At 40.0% G+C, this 7500-nt stretch overlaps 1 protein-coding gene across 5 annotated transcripts in view; it reads right to left on the reverse strand.

Moving 5' to 3' along the window:
* Window positions 1-945, reverse strand: part of LOC122264486 (uncharacterized) — a 6263-nt gene extending 5318 nt beyond the window's left edge. Inside the window, exon 1 of one of the 5 annotated variants that reach the window (XM_086538073.1) lies at window positions 888-945. The gene's annotated coding sequence lies outside the window, so the exon portion shown is untranslated. Of the gene's footprint in view, window positions 1-439; window positions 668-718; window positions 867-887 lie in introns of those variants that run through there. The other 4 variants (XM_043033406.2, XM_043033409.2, XM_043033408.2 and 1 more) reach the window with 4 other exon arrangements.
* Between the last annotated feature and the right edge of the window lie 6555 nt (window positions 946-7500).

Consider the following 7500-nt stretch of genomic DNA (forward strand, 5'->3'; position numbering starts at 1 on the left):
AACAATGCTCCCTTTGGATAAGCCCAAAATGACACCTACTACTATAGTCAGTAATGATAAATGTTAAATATGACAAGTTAAATATGAGTCTGATTCCATACCAAAAAGAGGTAAAAGCAAAACAGCTGTGTCAAAGACCAACTTCCAGCACATGTATTTCATCCCATCAAGACCTACTAGAATTTACTAGCAATATATAGTCACATAAAAAATCAAATTAAAGTTATATCTCGCTAAAGTAGACACGGTGGGCGTTTCTTGGTCTTTGCCGAAGCGACGGAGGCCGCGGCGGTCGCTGGACGTGAATCTAATCAGCTGACCAGTTACCTGAAGTTCTAGCAATTGAAGAATATTCCCCAACCAAATATGCATTCCATGACATGAAATATGCAACAGTGAGAACATCAGGCGAAACAAACACGGGAAAAGACAGACACACCTATCAAAAATACTCGATTGCAAATGTCACTCATGGTCAACATCAAAATTCAAAACATCGCCTGGTTTGCCGTCGATGTTGCAGGATCAACATCTGCCAATGCAACATGCAAATGAAAGAGGAAGGCAGTGGGATGGTGTTGAATGGTACATATGGTGAAGAGGCAATAGTTCGGAAAAGCCTACATTTTATGTCTGAAATGTCAGGTTTAAAACAACGAAAACGAATAAAACAACGAAAATTAAAAACACAATTGGAAAATAAGTACTTCTCTCTGACCTAAGTATAACGAAGACGTATGAGAGTGAGCTAGTACAGCTTTAAATCTAATAATTAGATCAACAGAAATATAAATTCTTTAATAAACCCTTTGGCCACGACCAGTGATGATGGCGAGTGCGCGGGAGGCTTGATCCTCACTGGCCTTGAATAGTCTATAACTACTTACTAAAGAACGGGAAATATATTTATCTCGATGGTTAAACTCTCCTAGAGCATAAAGCTTCATGAACTGAGCAAATGGAAATTCAAAGTGCCTCATTCTATTTGTTATGAGGGCCTTTTTAATACTCGTGATTGCGCATCCTTCAAGGAGAATGACTCAGCAGAAGAAAGCGTTGGTTGAGTCCCTTGGATACAACGTACTTGTGCTGAGAGACACGTTTGGTGTGAGAATGACGATCTCTCTTAAATACTGATTCTATATATCCCGCTGGGCCTAGGTTTCCCATTGACTGAACACGAGAAAGAACAAGCAGAATGATCGATCAAGGCATCTAAGAAAGGGGGCTTGTCACCATCTTCCGATTCGACTTTGAAACAGATAGGGGAGAGTTAGTTCAGTTTTTCTAAGCAATCCGGGAAGAAGCCTGGCAGGGTCATGACTCCAGAGGACAAAGACGTCGTCGACATATCTTAGTCAGACTGAAAGACGAGGGAGATGGAAGAAAGAAACTAAGACTCGCATTACTCCAGTTAGCCAAGACCGGGGAGAGCGGAAAGCCCATAGCAACACCGAAGGTCCGGGAGAAAAAAATGCTGTAAAATACTATTTTTTATTGTTATCAGCAACAATATCTATGCCAGTTTTTTCTCTTCGTTCTTTTCTGTGTCTACGCAAGATTTTTTTTTTCTCATCTGACTGTTTTACCCCCACCCCCCTCTCCCTCTATCATTATCTTTCTTTTTCATTCTCTCTTTCTCTCTTCCGGTTAGTCTTATAAGAGGGAGGGAGAGAGGTAGAATGGGAGAAGATTCTCTCTTTCTCTCATTCTCTTTCATTTTATCTCTTTCTATATTTCATTCTCTCTTTCATCCTGTCTCTCTCTCACTTCTTTTCTCTCATTCTCTCTATTTCATTATCTCTCTCTCTCTCTTCTCATTTTCTCTCATTCTCTCTATTTCATTATCTCTCTCTCTCTCTCACTCTTGACAGATCGCTATCCGTAAATATATCATGATGATAAACCACAGGGGTTCCAAAGGGCCCGTGCTATTCCTTTTATATTTGAACGATTTGCGTTTAATTAACAAGTTATATTTTAGAATACATGGTGTCTGCAGATACCACAGTGCTTGTTTAACATAATGAATGTTGAACTACGAATGATAGGAAACTGGCTAATTGATTAACTCTAAAGGCGAAATAAATTCACGTACACAATACTGTACTTATATAAAACAATACATATCTTTAGCCACAGATTAACTACAGCTTAATACCCAAAATAATTGTTATTCAATATTTATTCAAATGTCTCGTTATTATTGTTGTTATTGCAAATCATTATCAATATATTATCATTAGTAGTATTATGATTTTCATATCCATTTTTTTTATCATTTATATTGTTGCTACTGTCATTGTTATCATTACTTTTCTAGTTCATCAAGTCTTAAGAGTAATTTGGATTGATATATATATATATATATATATATATATATATATATATATATATATATATATATATATATATATAGAGAGAGAGAGAGAGAGAGAGAGAGAGAGAGAGAGAGAGAGAGAGTTGCCACTTATTGTTATTCTTACCTTTATCTTCATATTTTCCTCATCTTTGTGCTATCAAAATCTTTTAATTTAGTCATTGCAATGATTGCAATATAATCATTTACTATCGGTTCATTCTGTAATCATTGATAAGTATTAGTTATTATAATTCTAATATTTATATATCCCATCTTCATTTACAGTTCTTTTATACATGTATCCTTTCTTAACAAGCAGTCGGCAGTAATATTTATATATAAACATAAACACATTAATAAGATATAAAGTTGATATAACCTTTTTATTATTGAATTATTACGAATATAGCATGCATGTTCACCTGTCTTGCTATTGCTGAGGTAGTCCCTTGACCTTGCATCCCCGTGGTCGGCAGGTCAAGGTGTAACATCTGCTCCGAATATCTGGCTTATAATTGAAAGTCAAAATGCTGTTAAACTATATTGTAAATGTTAAATCAATAAGACATTTAGACATCCAGAAAGATATTTGTTAATCCTTTGTGAAGAAAAATAACTAGTATAAAAAAGTAAGAAGGTTTTTGTTTTTTATAAACAATCAAAGAAAACAACAACTATTGTTTAATTGATAGTACTTTCACTATTATTGAAAATAATAGCTATGTTCGTAATAATTTTTGAACATTAGACATGAAGTAGAAGGACTCGAAAAAGTTTATCATTCTAGAAAACAACCACCGTATCGGAACGAACCAGAAACTCATACAGATTTGAATCAACTTATAATCCAGAGGCCTGTGCTGCCTTACTGCGTGACTGCCGACCGGAATGACCTTTGACCTCGAGTGGGGGACGTTATCTCCGAAGAGAACGCTCGTGAACCGCCAAACACGAGCAAGTGCCGAGGACACCTGTTAACTTTTCCCGAGGAAAGATTTTTCTGGTCTCGAACCCGGGTACCTCCGACGCTGGAATCACCTGAAATAGAAGTTAGACGCTTTGTCGACTGTACCACCGAGATCTAGAATTCATTTGGAAAATCGGGCCTTATATATCTCAGACTCTTTTATTATAGACTTTTTTTCACTTTTAAGTATTAGTTATTATGGTTATCCAAGCATTGGAAAATAACATCTTCATTGTCTGCAATTCCCTTTTACGAATATCCTCTCTCGGCAGGAGATCAGCAGTAAAATTTTATAAGTTAAAATTAGCTTAATGCGTCTAGACACCCACTCGTGTATGAGACTCTGTATGCCTCACACCCTGTTCATATGACACAGCAGCAACTAACAAATAAGTCTTGTGACACCAGAGCAACCCTGGTTTCCGGGGCCTCTCGTCTTGCTTGACGTTAATTGTTTCTGTGTTTATTTAACGTAAATCCGTCGAGTAAACGCTGTTTTCAGACTTTTTGCACTTTTAGTGCCCTGCCTGCACCTTCAGTGCTTTGTTTTTTGAAGGTAGCACGAGACTACAGTAGAGTAGTCAGCCCCCACCCCAGACCCGCAGCTCTCTTCTACTCCAGGGTAGCCCTTACGGGCTGTGACCCCTGGGTAGGGAGGCCCAGTAGCCTGGGGCGTCCTTCGGGCGCAACTTTTCTCTCCCCCTGAATTTTTTCCATTTTTCTGGTGTGACTTTCCTGAGCCTACGGGAGTCTCCTTGTGAGCTCCCGTATTCGCTTGGGGGGTGGGCATTGACTTACCGTCCCTCGCAATAGGCAGGTTCGGCGGTAGGAAGGTGCCTTACACACCAACTCCGATCCCTTAGTTGGTACTGGAGAAAGCAGCCAGGCTTCCACTAAGGGGGGGCGAGGACGTTTAACTGAAAGACTTGTTTTTTTATTATCCTCTCTTAGCTATTGGGATTAGGTTGATATACAATAGTTAAGGGAAAGGTAGTCCTTTCAGGACAACGGGCTTTGGCCCAGGGATCGGACCTGGTCCGACACCCTAGAATGATTGATCCCCCGGCTACCCTTCCTCCTCCCCAAGGAGGAGGGGCGACTCAGACCCTATCTAAGACAAATTTGACTAAAAATGGAACCCCGACCAATGACCGACCCAGAAGACATATTGATATCCCTCCAGAGAATGCAAGGTGCTTGAACATTCGATGCGTGAAAGAAAATCAATCCTTGCAGAATGTCAACCCCTTTATCATCAAGAAGGTCCTTGATGGTCAAGTGGAAGGCGGGTTTGATTTTGTCCGAAAATTGCGAGATGGTAGCCTCCTTGTTAAGTTACAATTTAAATCTCAGGTTAAGAATTTGCTTAAACTGACGCAAATTCATGACCTACAAGTTAAAGTAACTATTCCTGTTGGCCCAAATACCTGTAAGGGAGTAATCTTTCACAGGGATTTGAGGACAATGGAAGAAAGTGAAATTCTTGAGGCCATGAAAGACCAGAGCGTAGTGGACGTAAATTGTTTGGCTAAGAAAGATGGAGATGTGCGAGTAAAAACCGGATTGTGTTTCTTGACTTTTTCTTCAAACAAAATTCCAAGTACTGTTAAAGTTGGGTATGAGATCGTTCAAGTTCGACCCTATATCCAAAAACCAATGCATTGTAATAGATGCCAAAAATTTGGACACACCTCATTACGATGCAATGATAAAGATACAGATAAATTTGTTTGCGGTAAATGTGCTGGAGCTCATGATACTACTACATGCAAGGAAAAGACCCTCAAGTGTGCTAACTGTGGAGGTCCCCATCAATCAGGCTCTGCTGAATGCAGCAGCCTGAAGACGGAGACTGAGACATTGGCATACATGAGAGAACACGATGTTAGTTACCGTGAGGCCAAGAAGAAAGTTGAAGGTTTGACAAGCAAACCCAATACTTCTTACGCCTCAGCAGTAACCAACAACGTTTCCAATGCAAGCAGTATTAATCAGCAGCTCGCAGCTAAGGACAAGGAAATTTCGGAATTAAAGGAAACGGTTAAAAATTTAATGAATCAGGTTAAAGAATTGACTAAAACAATAAAGGAATTTGCTGAATCAACCCAGCAAAAAAAGCATCATAAGGAGGATGATACCAAATCACAATCTGGATCACACCTCTTAGTCCAGGCGACCCCTACTAGAACTTCGTCTGGTGGTAGTTCTGCTCGTAAGAGCAGATCATCTTCTGCCGGACGTCTCTCTAGTGGAGGGGAGCAGGCCATGGAGGCTACTGTCTCCAAAAATTCCCGAGAGAGGCCCTCGGGAAGCGAGGGAGAGGAGGAGGCGCCTCCCTCCCAAAAAAAGAAAATAAAAACCGCCGGACAAGGCACTTCCAAACCCCATAAAACGTAATCCACGCGTATACCATTATACAATGGAACTGTCGAAGTCTTAGATCAAAATTAAATTCCCTTAGATTATTAGCCTCGTCCTATGCTCCCGATATTATCGTTCTACAAGAAAGCCATTTAAACGACCAAGTCTCTGACGAGGTCGTATCGCTAAGAAACTACCATTTTTGTAGAAAAGACCGAGAGGAAAGCAGAGTCGCCATGTACATCCACCAGAATCTCCCTTTCATTGAAGTGACGATTAATTCTACTTTGGAACACGTCGCATGCAAAGTAAAATTCAATAACACGTATCTGACTATATGCTCAGTTTATTGTCCACCTGATAAAATGCTGATCTATGATGAGCTTTTTGCTATTCAGGACAGTCTGCCAAATAATAAATTAATTTTAGGTGATTTTAATGCTCGTCATACATCATGGGGTTCCCTGCGGGTGAATGGTAGAGGTGAGCAAGTAGTTAAGTTGATCAACGACTCTGATCTGGTTCTTCTAAATGATGGTAGTCCAACGCGAATAGACGATAATACCGGTAATTTGAGCTTTATTGATCTATCACTGGTCTCTTCAACACTAGCAGCCAAGTGCCTGTGGCACACCATTGACGACTCGTTGGGAAGCGATCACCTTCCGATTTGTATTCAATATTCATGCGACACCACGAGGACGCCTTCAGCACCCAAATTTAACGTAAAAAGAGCAGATTGGGTCGCCTTCACAAGGAGCGTCAAGCTCGAAGTTGTTGGAGAAACCATTGATGATAAAGTAAACAATGTTCAAAATTGTATTATAAATGCAGCAATGGCAACCATCCCTAAGACTTCGACAGATAGCGTTAAGCATAGAGTTCCATGGTGGACACCAGATTGCCGCAGGGCGCTATGTGAACGAAATAGGGCCTACAGGCTTTTCCATAATAACATTACAAACGAGAACTTTAGCAATTACAAACAAGCGAGAGCTAGGGCTCGTAGAACAATCAGACAAGCCAAAAGAGACTCCTGGCGAAGCTTTGTCTCTACAATTAATAGTAACACCAAGTTATCAGAGGTTTGGTCCACAGTCAATAGAATAAATAGAAAAAAAGTATCAATAAAAATCAGAAATATCATTCATGAGGGAAATAATTACGATTCACCTAGAGACATAGCTAACATAATCGCCAGGCAGTTCTCTTATACAAGCAGCTCGGAAAACTACAATCCTGCATTCCTGACAACCAAGGAAGCAGCCGAGCTGCAACCAATTCACTTTGTCACAGGAGATAACTTTGATTACAATAAAGATCTAACAATGAATGAGCTTGTCCGAGCCCTAGAAGCCTGTAGAGGAACATCCCCAGGCCCCGATGAGATTCGATATGAGATGATAAAGCATCTTAATCATGATGACATGATTAAGTTGCTAGAAGTGTACAATGATATTTGGAAAAGCCAGACTTTTCCAAATTCATGGCACTTCGCCCACATCATTCCCATATTGAAAGGAGGGGGAAATCCCAGATCCGCCATTTCTTACCGCCCAATTGCGTTGACAAGCTGCTTATGCAAGGTCATGGAAAGAATTGTTAATAGTAGGCTATTGCATTTTTTAAATACCAGGAATTTACTAGTTGACGAGCAGTGCGGCTTCCGAAAGGGACGCCAAACTCTCGATCAGCTAGTAAAACTGGAAAGTCATATTCATGAGGCATTTGCCAAAAAGCATTTTTTGATTTCAGTATTTTTAGATATAGAAAAAGCCTACGACATGACATGGCGACATGGCCTACTCAG

The sequence above is a fragment of the Penaeus japonicus genome, unplaced genomic scaffold, assembly GCF_977035675.1.
Source record: "Penaeus japonicus unplaced genomic scaffold, GWHDUDI00000001_assembly GWHDUDI00000006, whole genome shotgun sequence".
NCBI lineage: Eukaryota > Metazoa > Arthropoda > Malacostraca > Decapoda > Penaeidae > Penaeus > Penaeus japonicus.